At 48.2% G+C, this 27,604-nt stretch overlaps 25 non-coding genes across 25 annotated transcripts; all 25 read left to right on the top strand.

Moving 5' to 3' along the window:
* Positions 1-2,830: 2,830 nt before the first annotated feature.
* Positions 2,831-2,949, top strand: LOC135490415 (5S ribosomal RNA). The gene has a single exon (XR_010447618.1). It is a non-coding gene; the product is annotated as a 5S ribosomal RNA (ribosomal RNA).
* An 898-nt stretch (positions 2,950-3,847) lies between these two features.
* On the top strand, positions 3,848-3,966 carry LOC135490414 (5S ribosomal RNA). The gene has a single exon (XR_010447617.1). It is a non-coding gene; the product is annotated as a 5S ribosomal RNA (ribosomal RNA).
* Positions 3,967-4,865: 899 nt separating this feature from the next.
* On the top strand, positions 4,866-4,984 carry LOC135490412 (5S ribosomal RNA). Its single transcript, XR_010447616.1, has one exon. It is a non-coding gene; the product is annotated as a 5S ribosomal RNA (ribosomal RNA).
* An 896-nt stretch (positions 4,985-5,880) lies between these two features.
* On the top strand, positions 5,881-5,999 carry LOC135490410 (5S ribosomal RNA). The gene has a single exon (XR_010447614.1). It is a non-coding gene; the product is annotated as a 5S ribosomal RNA (ribosomal RNA).
* An 895-nt stretch (positions 6,000-6,894) lies between these two features.
* Positions 6,895-7,013, top strand: LOC135490409 (5S ribosomal RNA). The gene has a single exon (XR_010447613.1). It is a non-coding gene; the product is annotated as a 5S ribosomal RNA (ribosomal RNA).
* A 902-nt stretch (positions 7,014-7,915) lies between these two features.
* LOC135490408 (5S ribosomal RNA) lies at positions 7,916-8,034 on the top strand. The gene has a single exon (XR_010447612.1). It is a non-coding gene; the product is annotated as a 5S ribosomal RNA (ribosomal RNA).
* An 899-nt stretch (positions 8,035-8,933) lies between these two features.
* On the top strand, positions 8,934-9,052 carry LOC135490407 (5S ribosomal RNA). Its single transcript, XR_010447611.1, has one exon. It is a non-coding gene; the product is annotated as a 5S ribosomal RNA (ribosomal RNA).
* Positions 9,053-9,947: 895 nt separating this feature from the next.
* Positions 9,948-10,066, top strand: LOC135490406 (5S ribosomal RNA). Its single transcript, XR_010447609.1, has one exon. It is a non-coding gene; the product is annotated as a 5S ribosomal RNA (ribosomal RNA).
* Positions 10,067-10,964: 898 nt separating this feature from the next.
* LOC135490405 (5S ribosomal RNA) lies at positions 10,965-11,083 on the top strand. The gene has a single exon (XR_010447608.1). It is a non-coding gene; the product is annotated as a 5S ribosomal RNA (ribosomal RNA).
* An 896-nt stretch (positions 11,084-11,979) lies between these two features.
* Positions 11,980-12,098, top strand: LOC135490404 (5S ribosomal RNA). Its single transcript, XR_010447607.1, has one exon. It is a non-coding gene; the product is annotated as a 5S ribosomal RNA (ribosomal RNA).
* Positions 12,099-12,997: 899 nt separating this feature from the next.
* On the top strand, positions 12,998-13,116 carry LOC135490403 (5S ribosomal RNA). The gene has a single exon (XR_010447606.1). It is a non-coding gene; the product is annotated as a 5S ribosomal RNA (ribosomal RNA).
* Positions 13,117-14,016: 900 nt separating this feature from the next.
* On the top strand, positions 14,017-14,135 carry LOC135490401 (5S ribosomal RNA). The gene has a single exon (XR_010447605.1). It is a non-coding gene; the product is annotated as a 5S ribosomal RNA (ribosomal RNA).
* An 897-nt stretch (positions 14,136-15,032) lies between these two features.
* Positions 15,033-15,151, top strand: LOC135490400 (5S ribosomal RNA). Its single transcript, XR_010447604.1, has one exon. It is a non-coding gene; the product is annotated as a 5S ribosomal RNA (ribosomal RNA).
* An 896-nt stretch (positions 15,152-16,047) lies between these two features.
* LOC135490398 (5S ribosomal RNA) lies at positions 16,048-16,166 on the top strand. The gene has a single exon (XR_010447602.1). It is a non-coding gene; the product is annotated as a 5S ribosomal RNA (ribosomal RNA).
* An 899-nt stretch (positions 16,167-17,065) lies between these two features.
* On the top strand, positions 17,066-17,184 carry LOC135490397 (5S ribosomal RNA). Its single transcript, XR_010447601.1, has one exon. It is a non-coding gene; the product is annotated as a 5S ribosomal RNA (ribosomal RNA).
* A 900-nt stretch (positions 17,185-18,084) lies between these two features.
* LOC135490396 (5S ribosomal RNA) lies at positions 18,085-18,203 on the top strand. The gene has a single exon (XR_010447600.1). It is a non-coding gene; the product is annotated as a 5S ribosomal RNA (ribosomal RNA).
* An 897-nt stretch (positions 18,204-19,100) lies between these two features.
* Positions 19,101-19,219, top strand: LOC135490395 (5S ribosomal RNA). Its single transcript, XR_010447599.1, has one exon. It is a non-coding gene; the product is annotated as a 5S ribosomal RNA (ribosomal RNA).
* Positions 19,220-20,115: 896 nt separating this feature from the next.
* Positions 20,116-20,234, top strand: LOC135490394 (5S ribosomal RNA). The gene has a single exon (XR_010447598.1). It is a non-coding gene; the product is annotated as a 5S ribosomal RNA (ribosomal RNA).
* An 898-nt stretch (positions 20,235-21,132) lies between these two features.
* Positions 21,133-21,251, top strand: LOC135490392 (5S ribosomal RNA). The gene has a single exon (XR_010447596.1). It is a non-coding gene; the product is annotated as a 5S ribosomal RNA (ribosomal RNA).
* An 897-nt stretch (positions 21,252-22,148) lies between these two features.
* On the top strand, positions 22,149-22,267 carry LOC135490463 (5S ribosomal RNA). Its single transcript, XR_010447664.1, has one exon. It is a non-coding gene; the product is annotated as a 5S ribosomal RNA (ribosomal RNA).
* An 896-nt stretch (positions 22,268-23,163) lies between these two features.
* Positions 23,164-23,282, top strand: LOC135490391 (5S ribosomal RNA). Its single transcript, XR_010447595.1, has one exon. It is a non-coding gene; the product is annotated as a 5S ribosomal RNA (ribosomal RNA).
* Positions 23,283-24,179: 897 nt separating this feature from the next.
* LOC135490390 (5S ribosomal RNA) lies at positions 24,180-24,298 on the top strand. Its single transcript, XR_010447594.1, has one exon. It is a non-coding gene; the product is annotated as a 5S ribosomal RNA (ribosomal RNA).
* Positions 24,299-25,194: 896 nt separating this feature from the next.
* LOC135490389 (5S ribosomal RNA) lies at positions 25,195-25,313 on the top strand. The gene has a single exon (XR_010447593.1). It is a non-coding gene; the product is annotated as a 5S ribosomal RNA (ribosomal RNA).
* Positions 25,314-26,208: 895 nt separating this feature from the next.
* On the top strand, positions 26,209-26,327 carry LOC135490388 (5S ribosomal RNA). The gene has a single exon (XR_010447592.1). It is a non-coding gene; the product is annotated as a 5S ribosomal RNA (ribosomal RNA).
* Positions 26,328-27,221: 894 nt separating this feature from the next.
* LOC135490385 (5S ribosomal RNA) lies at positions 27,222-27,340 on the top strand. The gene has a single exon (XR_010447590.1). It is a non-coding gene; the product is annotated as a 5S ribosomal RNA (ribosomal RNA).
* The last annotated feature ends 264 nt before the right edge of the window (positions 27,341-27,604 follow it).

Raw genomic sequence — 27,604 nt, 5'->3', positions numbered from 1 at the left:
GACCTACTTTTCTAGGTCGCAGAAGTCAGTTTTTACCTATGGCATTTTACAATGCCGGCACGTTTTGTAACTGCTTAAGTTACTGATCCCTAACTTGGCACAAAAGTATCACTTGGTGGCCCTGACTCATAGACCGAACTGCGATCTTTTATAGTAAACAGTTTGGCCACCAGGGGGCAAAACGTCAAAAGTTATAATTTTCACGAGATTTTTATGGCAGACACTTCTAGCCAGGGGGAATCATGTAACTAATGGGTTTCTTATTTGACCTTCTTTTCAAGGTCACAGAGGTCAAAGCTAGCTAAATCACCGAATGGTAGCATGTTTTGTTTCTATTTGAGCTAGAAGGTTCTAAACCATCTAGGGACCCTCTATTCATACCCTAAATCTTGGTCTGTTAAGACAGTAAGTATGGCTGCCAGGTGGCCATCTTGAAAATCAAATGAAGTCCTATTCATTGAAAGCATGACAAAAAAGTGATACACACTGCTTTATACCAATGTCCTAAACAGTGCTGTAAGCTAAACCTGTTTGAACACAAACGTGAGCACATGGTCCATGGACCATTTAATTTAAGCCAATCACAGCTTGCACTCCTTGACCGGCCAGGATTAATTCATGCATCTTGAACTTTGACTGTTAGAGGTAATGATTTGAATCTTGGTACAATTGTAAAAGACATTTTTTAAAGACCTCATCTCTGAAAATATATTTGAGGAAAAGTCTTTTCACGAAAAAAATATTGTGATTTGAAAAATTTAATTTTCTTAAAATCGCTCCCGTCTCTTATAGTGATGAAAAAGCCTTTTCACGAAAAAAAACCCGGGATTTGAAAAATTTAATTTTCATAACTGCTCCCGTCTCTATAGTGATGAAAAAGTCTTTTCCCGAAAAAAAAATTGGGATTTGAACATTTTCTTGAAATTGCTCCTGTCTCTGTTTTTCTGTTTCGCGAAACGAAAAGGGGGGGGGTTAAAAAATGAAATTTTACAGAAAATTACTGCTGTAACTTTATTGTAAGAAAAGTCTTTTCACAAAAAAAATGGGATTTGAAAAATGACATTAGCTAAAATTTATTCTTTTCTCTACATTGATCAAGGAAAGTCTTTTCACGAAAAAAAATGGTTTTTGAAAAATGAAATTATCTATAAAAAATTACCTTGTTTCTGTAGTATTAAGACTGGTCTTTTCTCAAACAAAATATTTCGGATCGGAAAAATGGAATTAAAAAAAATTACTCCTTTTTCTTGCAATTGAGAAGTGGTCTTTTTTCAAATAAATATATCATCCCTCTAGATATTCATTGAGAAAGTCTATTCACAAAACTATGTCATTTTTACTATTCAAGGTACATGTTCTTATTCAAGTGTGTGGTTTGGCCAATGTTTTACTCATAATTTTATAAATATATCGTACATGAAGTAAAAGCAGTTGTACAAACAGTATAAGTCCAGTAGTCTTTAATAAATTATGATCCTTCAAGAATCAAAGGTGTTTCGTCTTAATTAATTTTAACATTTTCACGACATTCGGCTAACTAGTGCACAATGCTGAAAATAATGATGGATCGCTCAGCCATATCACTTTTCATTCAACAGAGGAGGAAAATGTTCAATAAATAGGCGTAGATTTATTTTTGACACATGGCACTAGATAATTTACTCGAAAAAAGTCATTTTGAATATTCACTGGAAGAAAAGTAACTGAAAAACAGGCATTTATTTAAGGACGAAGCAACTTCTTACTTTTCACTTTTAGATCTTACTCCATTTATCCAATATGGCTCCTGTTCCCAACACTGCGCAGGCCTACTAGCGTCCAAGCGTTTACACTAGGACACTTTTTGAGTTCAGGTCTCATTAGGGAGTTGTTTTTTTTATTCATGCGCCCCCCCCCCCCTCACCGTAGTTCCTAAAATCATTAATTTCTCGGTCCTTACAGTATGTCATTGTTGATTCAGCAGTTGTTTTGGCAAAGACATGTTTTTGGAGTTTCTGAAACCTAGAGCGCTACTCAATAGGCGGCTAACAAGAAACTACGCATTTATACTGTTGTTGCCGAAGTATGTGTACAATGAACTTGGGACGTGCGTCGGCCCCGTGTTGAAATGCCGTCCAGTGCCAGTTGGTGCGTTTTTCGCTTATTTGTGCAAAATTTAACATATTATCTCAAAAGTTCAATGGTTGACCCTCGATTTTTCTTTCATTTTTGTGTAGCGTAAGCAACTGTCTCTCATGGGAGAATGGTCACTGTAAGAATTATTCAGGAAGAAAAGGATATAATATTTGGGGTTTTTCGTGATTGTCCGGCCCAATTGGCAATATTGCCATTTGGTATGGTTAACAGAGCTAGGAGCAAATGCGACGCTTATGATTTATTTAAAGAAATAAAATGCCCGATTTAACATCCTGCAGAATCAGGGGAATCGATCGTTTCCAGTGATATACGACACAAATGGGTAGTACTCATGCATTCACTTTGGAAACGCATTATAAAATAGATGTTACGTCCTGTTAATGGGGCACGTCATCATCGCATACAGTTGGGAAAACTCACTTTATACGAGACCTCAGACCGGCGTGGAAGTTGCTGCTAGTGACGTCAGTCCTGATTCGGGAGATGGCGCTGGCGTCTCTCATGACGTCAGGGAGCCTCGGAGTAGTCATACAGTTCACGCAGGCTCGCACTGAAACAGAAACGGACGCACATTCACATCTGTAATGCGACGAAGCTGTGACGTAGGCATACATAATGCCTCTGACCACAAAATATGACGCATTATAGTAGGCGCAGTGATATTATAAGTAACCTACGCATCGCCGCCTCTAATGTCTACGACCATATCACGTTGAAAACACCGGTTCTCGTCCGATCACCGAAGCCAAGCAACGTCGAGCGTGGTTAGTACGTGGATGGGTGACCGCCTCGGAATACCGCGTGTTGTAGACTTTTTCTCTTCATGTCCCAATCATTTTGTTTCTTCTTCCCTTGTACGATTGTTAAAATGAAAATGTAGGCTACCTTATGTGGTGGCCATCGAATTTTGCGAAATGGAAATGGCAGCCAGGGGGCCGGCCTGTAGGTCCCGCACCTGTATTTAACCAATCAGCTCGCGGTTATAGTTCCGTTTGAGACGAATGGGTGGTCTCACCATACCAGTTGAATGTTATTTTCCATTTCAAATATACTTCTTCTTATATTGAGAATAAGGTGTGTTTAAAGTGATGAAAATGATTAAGTTTCAGTCAAATTGGCTTGCTTGTGTGGTTTTGGGGCTCAAATTAACCGTTGCGGTCAAAAAGGTGATTCGCGGGTTAAAGCCCGTCGAAAATCATCCCTCCCCTCTCTCCCCCCCCCCCCGCCCAACACTGCGCAGGCCTACTGGCTTCCAAGCGTTTATACTAGGACGCTTTTTGAGTTCAGACCGGCGTGGAAGTTGCTGCTAGTGACGTCAGTCCTGATTCGGGAGATGGCGCTGGCGTCTCTCATGACGTCAGGGAGCCTCGGAGTAGTCTGCTCGTGACGTCAGAGCTCGTGACGTCACGCTGCGTTCCTAGTGATGAGACACCTTGCCAACCGTTGGCGTCTTTGATGTCCAGTCGGCACTCTCTTCTTCCGATGTTGGTCTGCGTGCAGTTCTTGAATGTGCGTCCGTTTCTGTTTCAGTGCGAGCCTGCGTGAACTGTATGTCTACGCGTAGACTCCGTCGTGTAATGGGCGCCCCAACCACATCTGTAATGCGACGAAGCTGTGACGTAGGCATACATAATGCCTCTGACCACAAAATATGACGCATTATAGTAGGCACAGTGATATTATAAGTAACCTACGCATCGCCGCCTCTAATGTCTACGACCATATCACGTTGAAAACACCGGTTCTCGTCCGATCACCGAAGCCAAGCAACGTCGAGCGTGGTTAGTACGTGGATGGGTGACCGCCTCGGAATACCGCGTGTTGTAGACTTTTTCTCTTCATGTCCCAATCATTTTGTTTCTTCTTCCCTTGTACGATTGTTAAAATGAAAATGTAGGCTACCTTATGTGGTGGCCATCGAATTTTGCGAAATGGAAATGGCAGCCAGGGGGCCGGCCTGTAGGTCCCGCACCTGTATTTAACCAATCAGCTCGCGGTTATAGTTCCGTTTGAGACGAATGGGTGGTCTCACCATACCAGTTGAATGTTATTTTCCATTTCAAATATACTTCTTCTTATATTGAGAATAAGGTGTGTTTAAAGTGATGAAAATGATTAAGTTTCAGTCAAATTGGCTTGCTTGTGTGGTTTTGGGGCTCAAATTAACCGTTGCGGTCAAAAAGGTGATTCGCGGGTTAAAGCCCGTCGAAAATCATCCCTCCCCCCTCTCCCCCCCCCCCCCGCCCAACACTGCGCAGGCCTACTGGCTTCCAAGCGTTTATACTAGGACGCTTTTTGAGTTCAGACCTGCGTGGAAGTTGCTGCTAGTGACGTCAGTCCTGATTCGGGAGATGGCGCTGGCGTCTCTCATGACGTCAGGGAGCCTCGGAGTAGTCTGCTCGTGACGTCAGAGCTCGTGACGTCACGCTGCGTTCCTAGTGATGAGACACCTTGCCAACCGTTGGCGTCTTTGATGTCCAGTCGGCACTCTCTTCTTCCGATGTTGGTCTGCGTGCAGTTCTTGAATGTGCGTCCGTTTCTGTTTCAGTGCGAGCCTGCGTGAACTGTATGTCTACGCGTAGACTCCGTCGTGTAATGGGCGCCCCAACCACATCTGTAATGCGACGAAGCTGTGACGTAGGCATACATAATGCCTCTGACCACAAAATATGACGCATTATAGTAGGCGCAGTGATATTATAAGTAACCTACGCATCGCCGCCTCTAATGTCTACGACCATATCACGTTGAAAACACCGGTTCTCGTCCGATCACCGAAGCCAAGCAACGTCGAGCGTGGTTAGTACGTGGATGGGTGACCGCCTCGGAATACCGCGTGTTGTAGACTTTTTCTCTTCATGTCCCAATCATTTTGTTTCTTCTTCCCTTGTACGATTGTTAAAATGAAAATGTAGGCTACCTTATGTGGTGGCCATCGAATTTTGCGAAATGGAAATGGCAGCCAGGGGGCCGGCCTGTAGGTCCCGCACCTGTATTTAACCAATCAGCTCGCGGTTATAGTTCCGTTTGAGACGAATGGGTGGTCTCACCATACCAGTTGAATGTTATTTTCCATTTCAAATATACTTCTTCTTATATTGAGAATAAGGTGTGTTTAAAGTGATGAAAATGATTAAGTTTCAGTCAAATTGGCTTGCTTGTGTGGTTTTGGGGCTCAAATTAACCGTTGCGGTCAAAAAGGTGATTCGCCGGTTAAAGCCCGTCGAAAATCATCCCTCCCCTCTCTCCCCCCCCCCGCCCAACACTGCGCAGGCCTACTGGCTTCCAAGCGTTTATACTAGGACGCTTTTTGAGTTCAGACCGGCGTGGAAGTTGCTGCTAGTGACGTCAGTCCTGATTCGGGAGATGGCGCTGGCGTCTCTCATGACGTCAGGGAGCCTCGGAGTAGTCTGCTCGTGACGTCAGAGCTCGTGACGTCACGCTGCGTTCCTAGTGATGAGACACCTTGCCAACCGTTGGCGTCTTTGATGTCCAGTCGGCACTCTCTTCTTCCGATGTTGGTCTGCGTGCAGTTCTTGAATGTGCGTCCGTTTCTGTTTCAGTGCGAGCCTGCGTGAACTGTATGTCTACGCGTAGACTCCGTCGTGTAATGGGCGCCCCAACCACATCTGTAATGCGACGAAGCTGTGACGTAGGCATACATAATGCCTCTGACCACAAAATATGACGCATTATAGTAGGCGCAGTGATATTATAAGTAACCTACGCATCGCCGCCTCTAATGTCTACGACCATATCACGTTGAAAACACCGGTTCTCGTCCGATCACCGAAGCCAAGCAACGTCGAGCGTGGTTAGTACGTGGATGGGTGACCGCCTCGGAATACCGCGTGTTGTAGACTTTTTCTCTTCATGTCCCAATCATTTTGTTTCTTCTTCCCTTGTACGATTGTTAAAATGAAAATGTAGGCTACCTTATGTGGTGGCCATCGAATTTTGCGAAATGGAAATGGCAGCCAGGGGGCCGGCCTGTAGGTCCCGCACCTGTATTTAACCAATCAGCTCGCGGTTATAGTTCCGTTTGAGACGAATGGGTGGTCTCACCATACCAGTTGAATGTTATTTTCCATTTCAAATATACTTCTTCTTATATTGAGAATAAGGTGTGTTTAAAGTGATGAAAATGATTAAGTTTCAGTCAAATTGGCTTGCTTGTGTGGTTTTGGGGCTCAAATTAACCGTTGCGGTCAAAAAGGTGATTCGCGGGTTAAAGCCCGTCGAAAATCATCCCTCCCCTCTCTCCCCCCCCCGCCCAACACTGCGCAGGCCTACTGGCTTCCAAGCGTTTATACTAGGACGCTTTTTGAGTTCAGACCGGCGTGGAAGTTGCTGCTAGTGACGTCAGTCCTGATTCGGGAGATGGCGCTGGCGTCTCTCATGACGTCAGGGAGCCTCGGTGTAGTCTGCTCGTGACGTCAGAGCTCGTGACGTCACGCTGCGTTCCTAGTGATGAGACACCTTGCCAACCGTTGGCGTCTTTGATGTCCAGTCGGCACTCTCTTCTTCCGATGTTGGTCTGCGTGCAGTTCTTGAATGTGCGTCCGTTTCTGTTTCAGTGCGAGCCTGCGTGAACTGTATGTCTACGCGTAGACTCCGTCGTGTAATGGGCGCCCCAACCACATCTGTAATGCGACGAAGCTGTGACGTAGGCATACATAATGCCTCTGACCACAAAATATGACGCATTATAGTAGGCGCAGTGATATTATAAGTAACCTACGCATCGCCGCCTCTAATGTCTACGACCATATCACGTTGAAAACACCGGTTCTCGTCCGATCACCGAAGCCAAGCAACGTCGAGCGTGGTTAGTACGTGGATGGGTGACCGCCTCGGAATACCGCGTGTTGTAGACTTTTTCTCTTCATGTCCCAATCATTTTGTTTCTTCTTCCCTTGTACGATTGTTAAAATGAAAATGTAGGCTACCTTATGTGGTGGCCATCGAATTTTGCGAAATGGAAATGGCAGCCAGGGGGCCGGCCTGTAGGTCCCGCACCTGTATTTAACCAATCAGCTCGCGGTTATAGTTCCGTTTGAGACGAATGGGTGGTCTCACCATACCAGTTGAATGTTATTTTCCATTTCAAATATACTTCTTCTTATATTGAGAATAAGGTGTGTTTAAAGTGATGAAAATGATTAAGTTTCAGTCAAATTGGCTTGCTTGTGTGGTTTTGGGGCTCAAATTAACCGTTGCGGTCAAAAAGGTGATTCGCGGGTTAAAGCCCGTCGAAAATCATCCCTCCCCTCTCTCCCCCCCCCCCCCCCCGCCCAACACTGCGCAGGCCTACTGGCTTCCAAGCGTTTATACTAGGACGCTTTTTGAGTTCAGACCGGCGTGGAAGTTGCTGCTAGTGACGTCAGTCCTGATTCGGGAGATGGCGCTGGCGTCTCTCATGACGTCAGGGAGCCTCGGAGTAGTCTGCTCGTGACGTCAGAGCTCGTGACGTCACGCTGCGTTCCTAGTGATGAGACACCTTGCCAACCGTTGGCGTCTTTGATGTCCAGTCGGCACTCTCTTCTTCCGATGTTGGTCTGCGTGCAGTTCTTGAATGTGCGTCCGTTTCTGTTTCAGTGCGAGCCTGCGTGAACTGTATGTCTACGCGTAGACTCCGTCGTGTAATGGGCGCCCCAACCACATCTGTAATGCGACGAAGCTGTGACGTAGGCATACATAATGCCTCTGACCACAAAATATGACGCATTATAGTAGGCGCAGTGATATTATAAGTAACCTACGCATCGCCGCCTCTAATGTCTACGACCATATCACGTTGAAAACACCGGTTCTCGTCCGATCACCGAAGCCAAGCAACGTCGAGCGTGGTTAGTACGTGGATGGGTGACCGCCTCGGAATACCGCGTGTTGTAGACTTTTTCTCTTCATGTCCCAATCATTTTGTTTCTTCTTCCCTTGTACGATTGTTAAAATGAAAATGTAGGCTACCTTATGTGGTGGCCATCGAATTTTGCGAAATGGAAATGGCAGCCAGGGGGCCGGCCTGTAGGTCCCGCACCTGTATTTAACCAATCAGCTCGCGGTTATAGTTCCGTTTGAGACGAATGGGTGGTCTCACCATACCAGTTGAATGTTATTTTCCATTTCAAATATACTTCTTCTTATATTGAGAATAAGGTGTGTTTAAAGTGATGAAAATGATTAAGTTTCAGTCAAATTGGCTTGCTTGTGTGGTTTTGGGGCTCAAATTAACCGTTGCGGTCAAAAAGGTGATTCGCGGGTTAAAGCCCGTCGAAAATCATCCCTCCCCTCTCTCCCCCCCCCCCCCGCCCAACACTGCGCAGGCCTACTGGCTTCCAAGCGTTTATACTAGGACGCTTTTTGAGTTCAGACCGGCGTGGAAATTGCTGCTAGTGACGTCAGTCCTGATTCGGGAGATGGCGCTGGCGTCTCTCATGACGTCAGGGAGCCTCGGAGTAGTCTGCTCGTGACGTCAGAGCTCGTGACGTCACGCTGCGTTCCTAGTGATGAGACACCTTGCCAACCGTTGGCGTCTTTGATGTCCAGTCGGCACTCTCTTCTTCCGATGTTGGTCTGCGTGCAGTTCTTGAATGTGCGTCCGTTTCTGTTTCAGTGCGAGCCTGCGTGAACTGTATGTCTACGCGTAGACTCCGTCGTGTAATGGGCGCCCCAACCACATCTGTAATGCGACGAAGCTGTGACGTAGGCATACATAATGCCTCTGACCACAAAATATGACGCATTATAGTAGGCGCAGTGATATTATAAGTAACCTACGCATCGCCGCCTCTAATGTCTACGACCATATCACGTTGAAAACACCGGTTCTCGTCCGATCACCGAAGCCAAGCAACGTCGAGCGTGGTTAGTACGTGGATGGGTGACCGCCTCGGAATACCGCGTGTTGTAGACTTTTTCTCTTCATGTCCCAATCATTTTGTTTCTTCTTCCCTTGTACGATTGTTAAAATGAAAATGTAGGCTACCTTATGTGGTGGCCATCGAATTTTGCGAAATGGAAATGGCAGCCAGGGGGCCGGCCTGTAGGTCCCGCACCTGTATTTAACCAATCAGCTCGCGGTTATAGTTCCGTTTGAGACGAATGGGTGGTCTCACCATACCAGTTGAATGTTATTTTCCATTTCAAATATACTTCTTCTTATATTGAGAATAAGGTGTGTTTAAAGTGATGAAAATGATTAAGTTTCAGTCAAATTGGCTTGCTTGTGTGGTTTTGGGGCTCAAATTAACCGTTGCGGTCAAAAAGGTGATTCGCGGGTTAAAGCCCGTCGAAAATCATCCCTCCCCTCTCTCCCCCCCCCGCCCAACACTGCGCAGGCCTACTGGCTTCCAAGCGTTTATACTAGGACGCTTTTTGAGTTCAGACCGGCGTGGAAGTTGCTGCTAGTGACGTCAGTCCTGATTCGGGAGATGGCGCTGGCGTCTCTCATGACGTCAGGGAGCCTCGGAGTAGTCTGCTCGTGACGTCAGAGCTCGTGACGTCACGCTGCGTTCCTAGTGATGAGACACCTTGCCAACCGTTGGCGTCTTTGATGTCCAGTCGGCACTCTCTTCTTCCGATGTTGGTCTGCGTGCAGTTCTTGAATGTGCGTCCGTTTCTGTTTCAGTGCGAGCCTGCGTGAACTGTATGTCTACGCGTAGACTCCGTCGTGTAATGGGCGCCCCAACCACATCTGTAATGCGACGAAGCTGTGACGTAGGCATACATAATGCCTCTGACCACAAAATATGACGCATTATAGTAGGCGCAGTGATATTATAAGTAACCTACGCATCGCCGCCTCTAATGTCTACGACCATATCACGTTGAAAACACCGGTTCTCGTCCGATCACCGAAGCCAAGCAACGTCGAGCGTGGTTAGTACGTGGATGGGTGACCGCCTCGGAATACCGCGTGTTGTAGACTTTTTCTCTTCATGTCTCAATCATTTTGTTTCTTCTTCCCTTGTACGATTGTTAAAATGAAAATGTAGGCTACCTTATGTGGTGGCCATCGAATTTTGCGAAATGGAAATGGCAGCCAGGGGGCCGGCCTGTAGGTCCCGCACCTGTATTTAACCAATCAGCTCGCGGTTATAGTTCCGTTTGAGACGAATGGGTGGTCTCACCATACCAGTTGAATGTTATTTTCCATTTCAAATATACTTCTTCTTATATTGAGAATAAGGTGTGTTTAAAGTGATGAAAATGATTAAGTTTCAGTCAAATTGGCTTGCTTGTGTGGTTTTGGGGCTCAAATTAACCGTTGCGGTCAAAAAGGTGATTCGCGGGTTAAAGCCCGTCGAAAATCATCCCTCCCCTCTCTCCCCCCCCCCCCGCCCAACACTGCGCAGGCCTACTGGCTTCCAAGCGTTTATACTAGGACGCTTTTTGAGTTCAGACCGGCGTGGAAGTTGCTGCTAGTGACGTCAGTCCTGATTCGGGAGATGGCGCTGGCGTCTCTCATGACGTCAGGGAGCCTCGGAGTAGTCTGCTCGTGACGTCAGAGCTCGTGACGTCACGCTGCGTTCCTAGTGATGAGACACCTTGCCAACCGTTGGCGTCTTTGATGTCCAGTCGGCACTCTCTTCTTCCGATGTTGGTCTGCGTGCAGTTCTTGAATGTGCGTCCGTTTCTGTTTCAGTGCGAGCCTGCGTGAACTGTATGTCTACGCGTAGACTCCGTCGTGTAATGGGCGCCCCAACCACATCTGTAATGCGACGAAGCTGTGACGTAGGCATACATAATGCCTCTGACCACAAAATATGACGCATTATAGTAGGCGCAGTGATATTATAAGTAACCTACGCATCGCCGCCTCTAATGTCTACGACCATATCACGTTGAAAACACCGGTTCTCGTCCGATCACCGAAGCCAAGCAACGTCGAGCGTGGTTAGTACGTGGATGGGTGACCGCCTCGGAATACCGCGTGTTGTAGACTTTTTCTCTTCATGTCCCAATCATTTTGTTTCTTCTTCCCTTGTACGATTGTTAAAATGAAAATGTAGGCTACCTTATGTGGTGGCCATCGAATTTTGCGAAATGGAAATGGCAGCCAGGGGGCCGGCCTGTAGGTCCCGCACCTGTATTTAACCAATCAGCTCGCGGTTATAGTTCCGTTTGAGACGAATGGGTGGTCTCACCATACCAGTTGAATGTTATTTTCCATTTCAAATATACTTCTTCTTATATTGAGAATAAGGTGTGTTTAAAGTGATGAAAATGATTAAGTTTCAGTCAAATTGGCTTGCTTGTGTGGTTTTGGGGCTCAAATTAACCGTTGCGGTCAAAAAGGTGATTCGCGGGTTAAAGCCCGTCGAAAATCATCCCTCCCCTCTCTCCCCCCCCCCGCCCAACACTGCGCAGGCCTACTGGCTTCCAAGCGTTTATACTAGGACGCTTTTTGAGTTCAGACCGGCGTGGAAGTTGCTGCTAGTGACGTCAGTCCTGATTCGGGAGATGGCGCTGGCGTCTCTCATGACGTCAGGGAGCCTCGGAGTAGTCTGCTCGTGACGTCAGAGCTCGTGACGTCACGCTGCGTTCCTAGTGATGAGACACCTTGCCAACCGTTGGCGTCTTTGATGTCCAGTCGGCACTCTCTTCTTCCGATGTTGGTCTGCGTGCAGTTCTTGAATGTGCGTCCGTTTCTGTTTCAGTGCGAGCCTGCGTGAACTGTATGTCTACGCGTAGACTCCGTCGTGTAATGGGCGCCCCAACCACATCTGTAATGCGACGAAGCTGTGACGTAGGCATACATAATGCCTCTGACCACAAAATATGACGCATTATAGTAGGCGCAGTGATATTATAAGTAACCTACGCATCGCCGCCTCTAATGTCTACGACCATATCACGTTGAAAACACCGGTTCTCGTCCGATCACCGAAGCCAAGCAACGTCGAGCGTGGTTAGTACGTGGATGGGTGACCGCCTCGGAATACCGCGTGTTGTAGACTTTTTCTCTTCATGTCTCAATCATTTTGTTTCTTCTTCCCTTGTACGATTGTTAAAATGAAAATGTAGGCTACCTTATGTGGTGGCCATCGAATTTTGCGAAATGGAAATGGCAGCCAGGGGGCCGGCCTGTAGGTCCCGCACCTGTATTTAACCAATCAGCTCGCGGTTATAGTTCCGTTTGAGACGAATGGGTGGTCTCACCATACCAGTTGAATGTTATTTTCCATTTCAAATATACTTCTTCTTATATTGAGAATAAGGTGTGTTTAAAGTGATGAAAATGATTAAGTTTCAGTCAAATTGGCTTGCTTGTGTGGTTTTGGGGCTCAAATTAACCGTTGCGGTCAAAAAGGTGATTCGCGGGTTAAAGCCCGTCGAAAATCATCCCTCCCCTCTCTCCCCCCCCCCCCCGCCCAACACTGCGCAGGCCTACTGGCTTCCAAGCGTTTATACTAGGACGCTTTTTGAGTTCAGACCGGCGTGGAAGTTGCTGCTAGTGACGTCAGTCCTGATTCGGGAGATGGCGCTGGCGTCTCTCATGACGTCAGGGAGCCTCGGAGTAGTCTGCTCGTGACGTCAGAGCTCGTGACGTCACGCTGCGTTCCTAGTGATGAGACACCTTGCCAACCGTTGGCGTCTTTGATGTCCAGTCGGCACTCTCTTCTTCCGATGTTGGTCTGCGTGCAGTTCTTGAATGTGCGTCCGTTTCTGTTTCAGTGCGAGCCTGCGTGAACTGTATGTCTACGCGTAGACTCCGTCGTGTAATGGGCGCCCCAACCACATCTGTAATGCGACGAAGCTGTGACGTAGGCATACATAATGCCTCTGACCACAAAATATGACGCATTATAGTAGGCGCAGTGATATTATAAGTAACCTACGCATCGCCGCCTCTAATGTCTACGACCATATCACGTTGAAAACACCGGTTCTCGTCCGATCACCGAAGCCAAGCAACGTCGAGCGTGGTTAGTACGTGGATGGGTGACCGCCTCGGAATACCGCGTGTTGTAGACTTTTTCTCTTCATGTCCCAATCATTTTGTTTCTTCTTCCCTTGTACGATTGTTAAAATGAAAATGTAGGCTACCTTATGTGGTGGCCATCGAATTTTGCGAAATGGAAATGGCAGCCAGGGGGCCGGCCTGTAGGTCCCGCACCTGTATTTAACCAATCAGCTCGCGGTTATAGTTCCGTTTGAGACGAATGGGTGGTCTCACCATACCAGTTGAATGTTATTTTCCATTTCAAATATACTTCTTCTTATATTGAGAATAAGGTGTGTTTAAAGTGATGAAAATGATTAAGTTTCAGTCAAATTGGCTTGCTTGTGTGGTTTTGGGGCTCAAATTAACCGTTGCGGTCAAAAAGGTGATTCGCGGGTTAAAGCCCGTCGAAAATCATCCCTCCCCTCTCTCCCCCCCCCCCCCCGCCCAACACTGCGCAGGCCTACTGGCTTCCAAGCGTTTATACTAGGACGCTTTTTGAGTTCAGACCGGCGTGGAAGTTGCTGCTAGTGACGTCAGTCCTGATTCGGGAGATGGCGCTGGCGTCTCTCATGACGTCAGGGAGCCTCGGAGTAGTCTGCTCGTGACGTCAGAGCTCGTGACGTCACGCTGCGTTCCTAGTGATGAGACACCTTGCCAACCGTTGGCGTCTTTGATGTCCAGTCGGCACTCTCTTCTTCCGATGTTGGTCTGCGTGCAGTTCTTGAATGTGCGTCCGTTTCTGTTTCAGTGCGAGCCTGCGTGAACTGTATGTCTACGCGTAGACTCCGTCGTGTAATGGGCGCCCCAACCACATCTGTAATGCGACGAAGCTGTGACGTAGGCATACATAATGCCTCTGACCACAAAATATGACGCATTATAGTAGGCGCAGTGATATTATAAGTAACCTACGCATCGCCGCCTCTAATGTCTACGACCATATCACGTTGAAAACACCGGTTCTCGTCCGATCACCGAAGCCAAGCAACGTCGAGCGTGGTTAGTACGTGGATGGGTGACCGCCTCGGAATACCGCGTGTTGTAGACTTTTTCTCTTCATGTCCCAATCATTTTGTTTCTTCTTCCCTTGTACGATTGTTAAAATGAAAATGTAGGCTACCTTATGTGGTGGCCATCGAATTTTGCGAAATGGAAATGGCAGCCAGGGGGCCGGCCTGTAGGTCCCGCACCTGTATTTAACCAATCAGCTCGCGGTTATAGTTCCGTTTGAGACGAATGGGTGGTCTCACCATACCAGTTGAATGTTATTTTCCATTTCAAATATACTTCTTCTTATATTGAGAATAAGGTGTGTTTAAAGTGATGAAAATGATTAAGTTTCAGTCAAATTGGCTTGCTTGTGTGGTTTTGGGGCTCAAATTAACCGTTGCGGTCAAAAAGGTGATTCGCGGGTTAAAGCCCGTCGAAAATCATCCCTCCCCTCTCTCCCCCCCCCCCGCCCAACACTGCGCAGGCCTACTGGCTTCCAAGCGTTTATACTAGGACGCTTTTTGAGTTCAGACCGGCGTGGAAGTTGCTGCTAGTGACGTCAGTCCTGATTCGGGAGATGGCGCTGGCGTCTCTCATGACGTCAGGGAGCCTCGGAGTAGTCTGCTCGTGACGTCAGAGCTCGTGACGTCACGCTGCGTTCCTAGTGATGAGACACCTTGCCAACCGTTGGCGTCTTTGATGTCCAGTCGGCACTCTCTTCTTCCGATGTTGGTCTGCGTGCAGTTCTTGAATGTGCGTCCGTTTCTGTTTCAGTGCGAGCCTGCGTGAACTGTATGTCTACGCGTAGACTCCGTCGTGTAATGGGCGCCCCAACCACATCTGTAATGCGACGAAGCTGTGACGTAGGCATACATAATGCCTCTGACCACAAAATATGACGCATTATAGTAGGCGCAGTGATATTATAAGTAACCTACGCATCGCCGCCTCTAATGTCTACGACCATATCACGTTGAAAACACCGGTTCTCGTCCGATCACCGAAGCCAAGCAACGTCGAGCGTGGTTAGTACGTGGATGGGTGACCGCCTCGGAATACCGCGTGTTGTAGACTTTTTCTCTTCATGTCCCAATCATTTTGTTTCTTCTTCCCTTGTACGATTGTTAAAATGAAAATGTAGGCTACCTTATGTGGTGGCCATCGAATTTTGCGAAATGGAAATGGCAGCCAGGGGGCCGGCCTGTAGGTCCCGCACCTGTATTTAACCAATCAGCTCGCGGTTATAGTTCCGTTTGAGACGAATGGGTGGTCTCACCATACCAGTTGAATGTTATTTTCCATTTCAAATATACTTCTTCTTATATTGAGAATAAGGTGTGTTTAAAGTGATGAAAATGATTAAGTTTCAGTCAAATTGGCTTGCTTGTGTGGTTTTGGGGCTCAAATTAACCGTTGCGGTCAAAAAGGTGATTCGCGGGTTAAAGCCCGTCGAAAATCATCCCTCCCCTCTCTCCCCCCCCCCGCCCAACACTGCGCAGGCCTACTGGCTTCCAAGCGTTTATACTAGGACGCTTTTTGAGTTCAGACCGGCGTGGAAGTTGCTGCTAGTGACGTCAGTCCTGATTCGGGAGATGGCGCTGGCGTCTCTCATGACGTCAGGGAGCCTCGGAGTAGTCTGCTCGTGACGTCAGAGCTCGTGACGTCACGCTGCGTTCCTAGTGATGAGACACCTTGCCAACCGTTGGCGTCTTTGATGTCCAGTCGGCACTCTCTTCTTCCGATGTTGGTCTGCGTGCAGTTCTTGAATGTGCGTCCGTTTCTGTTTCAGTGCGAGCCTGCGTGAACTGTATGTCTACGCGTAGACTCCGTCGTGTAATGGGCGCCCCAACCACATCTGTAATGCGACGAAGCTGTGGCGTAGGCATACATAATGCCTCTGACCACAAAATATGACGCATTATAGTAGGCGCAGTGATATTATAAGTAACCTACGCATCGCCGCCTCTAATGTCTACGACCATATCACGTTGAAAACACCGGTTCTCGTCCGATCACCGAAGCCAAGCAACGTCGAGCGTGGTTAGTACGTGGATGGGTGACCGCCTCGGAATACCGCGTGTTGTAGACTTTTTCTCTTCATGTCCCAATCATTTTGTTTCTTCTTCCCTTGTACGATTGTTAAAATGAAAATGTAGGCTACCTTATGTGGTGGCCATCGAATTTTGCGAAATGGAAATGGCAGCCAGGGGGCCGGCCTGTAGGTCCCGCACCTGTATTTAACCAATCAGCTCGCGGTTATAGTTCCGTTTGAGACGAATGGGTGGTCTCACCATACCAGTTGAATGTTATTTTCCATTTCAAATATACTTCTTCTTATATTGAGAATAAGGTGTGTTTAAAGTGATGAAAATGATTAAGTTTCAGTCAAATTGGCTTGCTTGTGTGGTTTTGGGGCTCAAATTAACCGTTGCGGTCAAAAAGGTGATTCGCGGGTTAAAGCCCGTCGAAAATCATCCCTCCCCTCTCTCCCCCCCCCCCCCGCCCAACACTGCGCAGGCCTACTGGCTTCCAAGCGTTTATACTAGGACGCTTTTTGAGTTCAGACCGGCGTGGAAGTTGCTGCTAGTGACGTCAGTCCTGATTCGAGAGATGGCGCTGGCGTCTCTCATGACGTCAGGGAGCCTCGGAGTAGTCTGCTCGTGACGTCAGAGCTCGTGACGTCACGCTGCGTTCCTAGTGATGAGACACCTTGCCAACCGTTGGCGTCTTTGATGTCCAGTCGGCACTCTCTTCTTCCGATGTTGGTCTGCGTGCAGTTCTTGAATGTGCGTCCGTTTCTGTTTCAGTGCGAGCCTGCGTGAACTGTATGTCTACGCGTAGACTCCGTCGTGTAATGGGCGCCCCAACCACATCTGTAATGCGACGAAGCTGTGACGTAGGCATACATAATGCCTCTGACCACAAAATATGACGCATTATAGTAGGCGCAGTGATATTATAAGTAACCTACGCATCGCCGCCTCTAATGTCTACGACCATATCACGTTGAAAACACCGGTTCTCGTCCGATCACCGAAGCCAAGCAACGTCGAGCGTGGTTAGTACGTGGATGGGTGACCGCCTCGGAATACCGCGTGTTGTAGACTTTTTCTCTTCATGTCCCAATCATTTTGTTTCTTCTTCCCTTGTACGATTGTTAAAATGAAAATGTAGGCTACCTTATGTGGTGGCCATCGAATTTTGCGAAATGGAAATGGCAGCCAGGGGGCCGGCCTGTAGGTCCCGCACCTGTATTTAACCAATCAGCTCGCGGTTATAGTTCCGTTTGAGACGAATGGGTGGTCTCACCATACCAGTTGAATGTTATTTTCCATTTCAAATATACTTCTTCTTATATTAAGAATAAGGTGTGTTTAAAGTGATGAAAATGATTAAGTTTCAGTCAAATTGGCTTGCTTGTGTGGTTTTGGGGCTCAAATTAACCGTTGCGGTCAAAAAGGTGATTCGCGGGTTAAAGCCCGTCGAAAATCATCCCTCCCCTCTCTCCCCCCCCCCCCCCGCCCAACACTGCGCAGGCCTACTGGCTTCCAAGCGTTTATACTAGGACGCTTTTTGAGTTCAGACCGGCGTGGAAGTTGCTGCTAGTGACGTCAGTCCTGATTCGGGAGATGGCGCTGGCGTCTCTCATGACGTCAGGGAGCCTCGGAGTAGTCTGCTCGTGACGTCAGAGCTCGTGACGTCACGCTGCGTTCCTAGTGATGAGACACCTTGCCAACCGTTGGCGTCTTTGATGTCCAGTCGGCACTCTCTTCTTCCGATGTTGGTCTGCGTGCAGTTCTTGAATGTGCGTCCGTTTCTGTTTCAGTGCGAGCCTGCGTGAACTGTATGTCTACGCGTAGACTCCGTCGTGTAATGGGCGCCCCAACCACATCTGTAATGCGACGAAGCTGTGACGTAGGCATACATAATGCCTCTGACCACAAAATATGACGCATTATAGTAGGCGCAGTGATATTATAAGTAACCTACGCATCGCCGCCTCTAATGTCTACGACCATATCACGTTGAAAACACCGGTTCTCGTCCGATCACCGAAGCCAAGCAACGTCGAGCGTGGTTAGTACGTGGATGGGTGACCGCCTCGGAATACCGCGTGTTGTAGACTTTTTCTCTTCATGTCCCAATCATTTTGTTTCTTCTTCCCTTGTACGATTGTTAAAATGAAAATGTAGGCTACCTTATGTGGTGGCCATCGAATTTTGCGAAATGGAAATGGCAGCCAGGGGGCCGGCCTGTAGGTCCCGCACCTGTATTTAACCAATCAGCTCGCGGTTATAGTTCCGTTTGAGACGAATGGGTGGTCTCACCATACCAGTTGAATGTTATTTTCCATTTCAAATATACTTCTTCTTATATTGAGAATAAGGTGTGTTTAAAGTGATGAAAATGATTAAGTTTCAGTCAAATTGGCTTGCTTGTGTGGTTTTGGGGCTCAAATTAACCGTTGCGGTCAAAAAGGTGATTCGCGGGTTAAAGCCCGTCGAAAATCATCCCTCCCCTCTCTCCCCCCCCCCCGCCCAACACTGCGCAGGCCTACTGGCTTCCAAGCGTTTATACTAGGACGCTTTTTGAGTTCAGACCGGCGTGGAAGTTGCTGCTAGTGACGTCAGTCCTGATTCGGGAGATGGCGCTGGCGTCTCTCATGACGTCAGGGAGCCTCGGAGTAGTCTGCTCGTGACGTCAGAGCTCGTGACGTCACGCTGCGTTCCTAGTGATGAGACACCTTGCCAACCGTTGGCGTCTTTGATGTCCAGTCGGCACTCTCTTCTTCCGATGTTGGTCTGCGTGCAGTTCTTGAATGTGCGTCCGTTTCTGTTTCAGTGCGAGCCTGCGTGAACTGTATGTCTACGCGTAGACTCCGTCGTGTAATGGGCGCCCCAACCACATCTGTAATGCGACGAAGCTGTGACGTAGGCATACATAATGCCTCTGACCACAAAATATGACGCATTATAGTAGGCGCAGTGATATTATAAGTAACCTACGCATCGCCGCCTCTAATGTCTACGACCATATCACGTTGAAAACACCGGTTCTCGTCCGATCACCGAAGCCAAGCAACGTCGAGCGTGGTTAGTACGTGGATGGGTGACCGCCTCGGAATACCGCGTGTTGTAGACTTTTTCTCTTCATGTCCCAATCATTTTGTTTCTTCTTCCCTTGTACGATTGTTAAAATGAAAATGTAGGCTACCTTATGTGGTGGCCATCGAATTTTGCGAAATGGAAATGGCAGCCAGGGGGCCGGCCTGTAGGTCCCGCACCTGTATTTAACCAATCAGCTCGCGGTTATAGTTCCGTTTGAGACGAATGGGTGGTCTCACCATACCAGTTGAATGTTATTTTCCATTTCAAATATACTTCTTCTTATATTGAGAATAAGGTGTGTTTAAAGTGATGAAAATGATTAAGTTTCAGTCAAATTGGCTTGCTTGTGTGGTTTTGGGGCTCAAATTAACCGTTGCGGTCAAAAAGGTGATTCGCGGGTTAAAGCCCGTCGAAAATCATCCCTCCCCTCTCTCCCCCCCCCCGCCCAACACTGCGCAGGCCTACTGGCTTCCAAGCGTTTATACTAGGACGCTTTTTGAGTTCAGACCGGCGTGGAAGTTGCTGCTAGTGACGTCAGTCCTGATTCGGGAGATGGCGCTGGCGTCTCTCATGACGTCAGGGAGCCTCGGAGTAGTCTGCTCGTGACGTCAGAGCTCGTGACGTCACGCTGCGTTCCTAGTGATGAGACACCTTGCCAACCGTTGGCGTCTTTGATGTCCAGTCGGCACTCTCTTCTTCCGATGTTGGTCTGCGTGCAGTTCTTGAATGTGCGTCCGTTTCTGTTTCAGTGCGAGCCTGCGTGAACTGTATGTCTACGCGTAGACTCCGTCGTGTAATGGGCGCCCCAACCACATCTGTAATGCGACGAAGCTGTGACGTAGGCATACATAATGCCTCTGACCACAAAATATGACGCATTATAGTAGGCGCAGTGATATTATAAGTAACCTACGCATCGCCGCCTCTAATGTCTACGACCATATCACGTTGAAAACACCGGTTCTCGTCCGATCACCGAAGCCAAGCAACGTCGAGCGTGGTTAGTACGTGGATGGGTGACCGCCTCGGAATACCGCGTGTTGTAGACTTTTTCTCTTCATGTCCCAATCATTTTGTTTCTTCTTCCCTTGTACGATTGTTAAAATGAAAATGTAGGCTACCTTATGTGGTGGCCATCGAATTTTGCGAAATGGAAATGGCAGCCAGGGGGCCGGCCTGTAGGTCCCGCACCTGTATTTAACCAATCAGCTCGCGGTTATAGTTCCGTTTGAGACGAATGGGTGGTCTCACCATACCAGTTGAATGTTATTTTCCATTTCAAATATACTTCTTCTTATATTGAGAATAAGGTGTGTTTAAAGTGATGAAAATGATTAAGTTTCAGTCAAATTGGCTTGCTTGTGTGGTTTTGGGGCTCAAATTAACCGTTGCGGTCAAAAAGGTGATTCGCGGGTTAAAGCCCGTCGAAAATCATCCCTCCCCTCTCTCCCCCCCCCCCCGCCCAACACTGCGCAGGCCTACTGGCTTCCAAGCGTTTATACTAGGACGCTTTTTGAGTTCAGACCGGCGTGGAAGTTGCTGCTAGTGACGTCAGTCCTGATTCGGGAGATGGCGCTGGCGTCTCTCATGACGTCAGGGAGCCTCGGAGTAGTCTGCTCGTGACGTCAGAGCTCGTGACGTCACGCTGCGTTCCTAGTGATGAGACACCTTGCCAACCGTTGGCGTCTTTGATGTCCAGTCGGCACTCTCTTCTTCCGATGTTGGTCTGCGTGCAGTTCTTGAATGTGCGTCCGTTTCTGTTTCAGTGCGAGCCTGCGTGAACTGTATGTCTACGCGTAGACTCCGTCGTGTAATGGGCGCCCCAACCACATCTGTAATGCGACGAAGCTGTGACGTAGGCATACATAATGCCTCTGACCACAAAATATGACGCATTATAGTAGGCGCAGTGATATTATAAGTAACCTACGCATCGCCGCCTCTAATGTCTACGACCATATCACGTTGAAAACACCGGTTCTCGTCCGATCACCGAAGCCAAGCAACGTCGAGCGTGGTTAGTACGTGGATGGGTGACCGCCTCGGAATACCGCGTGTTGTAGACTTTTTCTCTTCATGTCCCAATCATTTTGTTTCTTCTTCCCTTGTACGATTGTTAAAATGAAAATGTAGGCTACCTTATGTGGTGGCCATCGAATTTTGCGAAATGGAAATGGCAGCCAGGGGGCCGGCCTGTAGGTCCCGCACCTGTATTTAACCAATCAGCTCGCGGTTATAGTTCCGTTTGAGACGAATGGGTGGTCTCACCATACCAGTTGAATGTTATTTTCCATTTCAAATATACTTCTTCTTATATTGAGAATAAGGTGTGTTTAAAGTGATGAAAATGATTAAGTTTCAGTCAAATTGGCTTGCTTGTGTGGTTTTGGGGCTCAAATTAACCGTTGCGGTCAAAAAGGTGATTCGCGGGTTAAAGCCCGTCGAAAATCATCCCTCCCCTCTCTCCCCCCCCCCCGCCCAACACTGCGCAGGCCTACTGGCTTCCAAGCGTTTATACTAGGACGCTTTTTGAGTTCAGACCGGCGTGGAAGTTGCTGCTAGTGACGTCAGTCCTGATTCGGGAGATGGCGCTGGCGTCTCTCATGACGTCAGGGAGCCTCGGAGTAGTCTGCTCGTGACGTCAGAGCTCGTGACGTCACGCTGCGTTCCTAGTGATGAGACACCTTGCCAACCGTTGGCGTCTTTGATGTCCAGTCGGCACTCTCTTCTTCCGATGTTGGTCTGCGTGCAGTTCTTGAATGTGCGTCCGTTTCTGTTTCAGTGCGAGCCTGCGTGAACTGTATGTCTACGCGTAGACTCCGTCGTGTAATGGGCGCCCCAACCACATCTGTAATGCGACGAAGCTGTGACGTAGGCATACATAATGCCTCTGACCACAAAATATGACGCATTATAGTAGGCGCAGTGATATTATAAGTAACCTACGCATCGCCGCCTCTAATGTCTACGACCATATCACGTTGAAAACACCGGTTCTCGTCCGATCACCGAAGCCAAGCAACGTCGAGCGTGGTTAGTACGTGGATCGGTGACCGCCTCGGAATACCGCGTGTTGTAGACTTTTTCTCTTCATGTCCCAATCATTTTGTTTCTTCTTCCCTTGTACGATTGTTAAAATGAAAATGTAGGCTACCTTATGTGGTGGCCATCGAATTTTGCGAAATGGAAATGGCAGCCAGGGGGCCGGCCTGTAGGTCCCGCACCTGTATTTAACCAATCAGCTCGCGGTTATAGTTCCGTTTGAGACGAATGGGTGGTCTCACCATACCAGTTGAATGTTATTTTCCATTTCAAATATACTTCTTCTTATATTGAGAATAAGGTGTGTTTAAAGTGATGAAAATGATTAAGTTTCAGTCAAATTGGCTTGCTTGTGTGGTTTTGGGGCTCAAATTAACCGTTGCGGTCAAAAAGGTGATTCGCGGGTTAAAGCCCGTCGAAAATCATCCCTCCCCTCTCTCCCCCCCCCCGCCCAACACTGCGCAGGCCTACTGGCTTCCAAGCGTTTATACTAGGACGCTTTTTGAGTTCAGACCGGCGTGGAAGTTGCTGCTAGTGACGTCAGTCCTGATTCGGGAGATGGCGCTGGCGTCTCTCATGACGTCAGGGAGCCTCGGAGTAGTCTGCTCGTGACGTCAGAGCTCGTGACGTCACGCTGCGTTCCTAGTGATGAGACACCTTGCCAACCGTTGGCGTCTTTGATGTCCAGTCGGCACTCTCTTCTTCCGATGTTGGTCTGCGTGCAGTTCTTGAATGTGCGTCCGTTTCTGTTTCAGTGCGAGCCTGCGTGAACTGTATGTCTACGCGTAGACTCCGTCGTGTAATGGGCGCCCCAACCACATCTGTAATGCGACGAAGCTGTGACGTAGGCATACATAATGCCTCTGACCACAAAATATGACGCATTATAGTAGGCGCAGTGATATTATAAGTAACCTACGCATCGCCGCCTCTAATGTCTACGACCATATCACGTTGAAAACACCGGTTCTCGTCCGATCACCGAAGCCAAGCAACGTCGAGCGTGGTTAGTACGTGGATGGGTGACCGCCTCGGAATACCGCGTGTTGTAGACTTTTTCTCTTCATGTCCCAATCATTTTGTTTCTTCTTCCCTTGTACGATTGTTAAAATGAAAATGTAGGCTACCTTATGTGGTGGCCATCGAATTTTGCGAAATGGAAATGGCAGCCAGGGGGCCGGCCTGTAGGTCCCGCACCTGTATTTAACCAATCAGCTCGCGGTTATAGTTCCGTTTGAGACGAATGGGTGGTCTCACCATACCAGTTGAATGTTATTTTCCATTTCAAATATACTTCTTCTTATATTGAGAATAAGGTGTGTTTAAAGTGATGAAAATGATTAAGTTTCAGTCAAATTGGCTTGCTTGTGTGGTTTTGGGGCTCAAATTAACCGTTGCGGTCAAAAAGGTGATTCGCGGGTTAAAGCCCGTCGAAAATCATCCCTCCCCTCTCTCCCCCCCCCCCGCCCAACACTGCGCAGGCCTACTGGCTTCCAAGCGTTTATACTAGGACGCTTTTTGAGTTCAGACCGGCGTGGAAGTTGCTGCTAGTGACGTCAGTCCTGATTCGAGAGATGGCGCTGGCGTCTCTCATGACGTCAGGGAGCCTCGGAGTAGTCTGCTCGTGACGTCAGAGCTCGTGACGTCACGCTGCGTTCCTAGTGATGAGACACCTTGCCAACCGTTGGCGTCTTTGATGTCCAGTCGGCACTCTCTTCTTCCGATGTTGGTCTGCGTGCAGTTCTTGAATGTGCGTCCGTTTCTGTTTCAGTGCGAGCCTGCGTGAACTGTATGTCTACGCGTAGACTCCGTCGTGTAATGGGCGCCCCAACCACATCTGTAATGCGACGAAGCTGTGACGTAGGCATACATAATGCCTCTGACCACAAAATATGACGCATTATAGTAGGCGCAGTGATATTATAAGTAACCTACGCATCGCCGCCTCTAATGTCTACGACCATATCACGTTGAAAACACCGGTTCTCGTCCGATCACCGAAGCCAAGCAACGTCGAGCGTGGTTAGTACGTGGATGGGTGACCGCCTCGGAATACCGCGTGTTGTAGACTTTTTCTCTTCATGTCCCAATCATTTTGTTTCTTCTTCCCTTGTACGATTGTTAAAATGAAAATGTAGGCTACCTTATGTGGTGGCCATCGAATTTTGCGAAATGGAAATGGCAGCCAGGGGGCCGGCCTGTAGGTCCCGCACCTGTATTTAACCAATCAGCTCGCGGTTATAGTTCCGTTTGAGACGAATGGGTGGTCTCACCATACCAGTTGAATGTTATTTTCCATTTCAAATATACTTCTTCTTATATTGAGAATAAGGTGTGTTTAAAGTGATGAAAATGATTAAGTTTCAGTCAAATTGGCTTGCTTGTGTGGTTTTGGGGCTCAAATTAACCGTTGCGGTCAAAAAGGTGATTCGCGGGTTAAAGCCCGTCGAAAATCATCCCTCCCCTCTCTCCCCCCCCCCCCCCAACACTGCGCAGGCCTACTGGCTTCCAAGCGTTTATACTAGGACGCTTTTTGAGTTCAGACCGGCGTGGAAGTTGCTGCTAGTGACGTCAGTCCTGATTCGGGAGATGGCGCTGGCGTCTCTCATGACGTCAGGGAGCCTCGGAGTAGTCTGCTCGTGACGTCAGAGCTCGTGACGTCACGCTGCGTTCCGAGTGATGAGACACCTTGCCAACCGTTGGCGTCTTTGATGTCCAGTCGGCACTCTCTTCTTCCGATGTTGGTCTGCGTGCAGTTCTTGAATGTGCGTCCGTTTCTGTTTCTGTGCGAGCCTGCGTGAACTGTATGTCTACGCGTAGACTCCGTCGTGTAATGGGCGCCCCAACCACATCTGTAATGCGACGAAGCTGTGACGTAGGCATACATAATGCCTCTGACCACAAAATATGACGCATTATAGTAGGCGCAGTGATATTATAAGTAACCTACGCATCGCCGCCTCTAATGTCTACGACCATATCACGTTGAAAACACCGGTTCTCGTCCGATCACCGAAGCCAAGCAACGTCGAGCGTGGTTAGTACGTGGATGGGTGACCGCCTCGGAATACCGCGTGTTGTAGACTTTTTCTCTTCATGTCCCAATCATTTTGTTTCTTCTTCCCTTGTACGATTGTTAAAATGAAAATGTAGGCTACCTTATGTGGTGGCCATCGAATTTTGCGAAATGGAAATGGCAGCCAGGGGGCCGGCCTGTAGGTCCCGCACCTGTATTTAACCAATCAGCTCGCGGTTATAGTTCCGTTTGAGACGAATGGGTGGTCTCACCATACCAGTTGAATGTTATTTTCCATTTCAAATATACTTCTTCTTATATTGAGAATAAGGTGTGTTTAAAGTGATGAAAATGATTAAGTTTCAGTCAAATTGGCTTGCTTGTGTGGTTTTGGGGCTCAAATTAACCGTTGCGGTCAAAAAGGTGATTCGCGGGTTAAAGCCCGTCGAAAATCATCCCTCCCCTCTCTCCCCCCCCCGCCCAACACTGCGCAGGCCTACTGGCTTCCAAGCGTTTATACTAGGACGCTTTTTGAGTTCAGACCGGCGTGGAAGTTGCTGCTAGTGACGTCAGTCCTGATTCGGGAGATGGCGCTGGCGTCTCTCATGACGTCAGGGAGCCTCGGAGTAGTCTGCTCGTGACGTCAGAGCTCGTGACGTCACGCTGCGTTCCTAGTGATGAGACACCTTGCCAACCGTTGGCGTCTTTGATGTCCAGTCGGCACTCTCTTCTTCCGATGTTGGTCTGCGTGCAGTTCTTGAATGTGCGTCCGTTTCTGTTTCAGTGCGAGCCTGCGTGAACTGTATGTCTACGCGTAGACTCCGTCGTGTAATGGGCGCCCCAACCACATCTGTAATGCGACGAAGCTGTGACGTAGGCATACATAATGCCTCTGACCACAAAATATGACGCATTATAGTAGGCGCAGTGATATTATAAGTAACCTACGCATCGCCGCCTCTAATGTCTACGACCATATCACGTTGAAAACACCGGTTCTCGTCCGATCACCGAAGCCAAGCAACGTCGAGCGTGGTTAGTACGTGGATGGGTGACCGCCTCGGAATACCGCGTGTTGTAGACTTTTTCTCTTCATGTCCCAATCATTTTGTTTCTTCTTCCCTTGTACGATTGTTAAAATGAAAATGTAGGCTACCTTATGTGGTGGCCATCGAATTTTGCGAAATGGAAATGGCAGCCAGGGGGCCGGCCTGTAGGTCCCGCACCTGTATTTAACCAATCAGCTCGCGGTTATAGTTCCGTTTGAGACGAATGGGTGGTCTCACCATACCAGTTGAATGTTATTTTCCATTTCAAATATACTTCTTCTTATATTGAGAATAAGGTGTGTTTAAAGTGATGAAAATGATTAAGTTTCAGTCAAATTGGCTTGCTTGTGTGGTTTTGGGGCTCAAATTAACCGTTGCGGTCAAAAAGGTGATTCGCGGGTTAAAGCCCGTCGAAAATCATCCCTCCCCTCTCTCCCCCCCCGCCCAACACTGCGCAGGCCTACTGGCTTCCAAGCGTTTATACTAGGACGCTTTTTGAGTTCAGACCGGCGTGGAAGTTGCTGCTAGTGACGTCAGTCCTGATTCGGGAGATGGCGCTGGCGTCTCTCATGACGTCAGGGAGCCTCGGAGTAGTCTGCTCGTGACGTCAGAGCTCGTGACGTCACGCTGCGTTCCTAGTGATGAGACACCTTGCCAACCGTTGGCGTCTTTGATGTCCAGCCGGCACTCTCTTCTTCCGATGTTGGTCTGCGTGCAGTTCTTGAATGTGCGTCCGTTTCTGTTTCAGTGCGAGCCTGCGTGAACTGTATGTCTACGCGTAGACTCCGTCGTGTAATGGGCGCCCCAACCACATCTGTAATGCGACGAAGCTGTGACGTAGGCATACATAATGCCTCTGACCACAAAATATGACGCATTATAGTAGGCGCAGTGATATTATAAGTAACCTACGCATCGCCGCCTCTAATGTCTACGACCATATCACGTTGAAAACACCGGTTCTCGTCCGATCACCGAAGCCAAGCAACGTCGAGCGTGGTTAGTACGTGGATGGGTGACCGCCTCGGAATACCGCGTGTTGTAGACTTTTTCTCTTCATGTCCCAATCATTTTGTTTCTTCTTCCCTTGTACGATTGTTAAAATGAAAATGTAGGCTACCTTATGTGGTGGCCATCGAATTTTGCGAAATGGAAATGGCAGCCAGGGGGCCGGCCTGTAGGTCCCGCACCTGTATTTAACCAATCAGCTCGCGGTTATAGTTCCGTTTGAGACGAATGGGTGGTCTCACCATACCAGTTGAATGTTATTTTCCATTTCAAATATACTTCTTCTTATATTGAGAATAAGGTG

This window comes from Lineus longissimus, chromosome 6 (assembly GCF_910592395.1).
Source record: "Lineus longissimus chromosome 6, tnLinLong1.2, whole genome shotgun sequence".
Lineage (NCBI taxonomy): Eukaryota > Metazoa > Nemertea > Pilidiophora > Heteronemertea > Lineidae > Lineus > Lineus longissimus.
The sequence above is the reverse complement of the archived record's forward strand: the minus strand, read 5'-3'. Positions and strand labels throughout refer to the sequence as shown.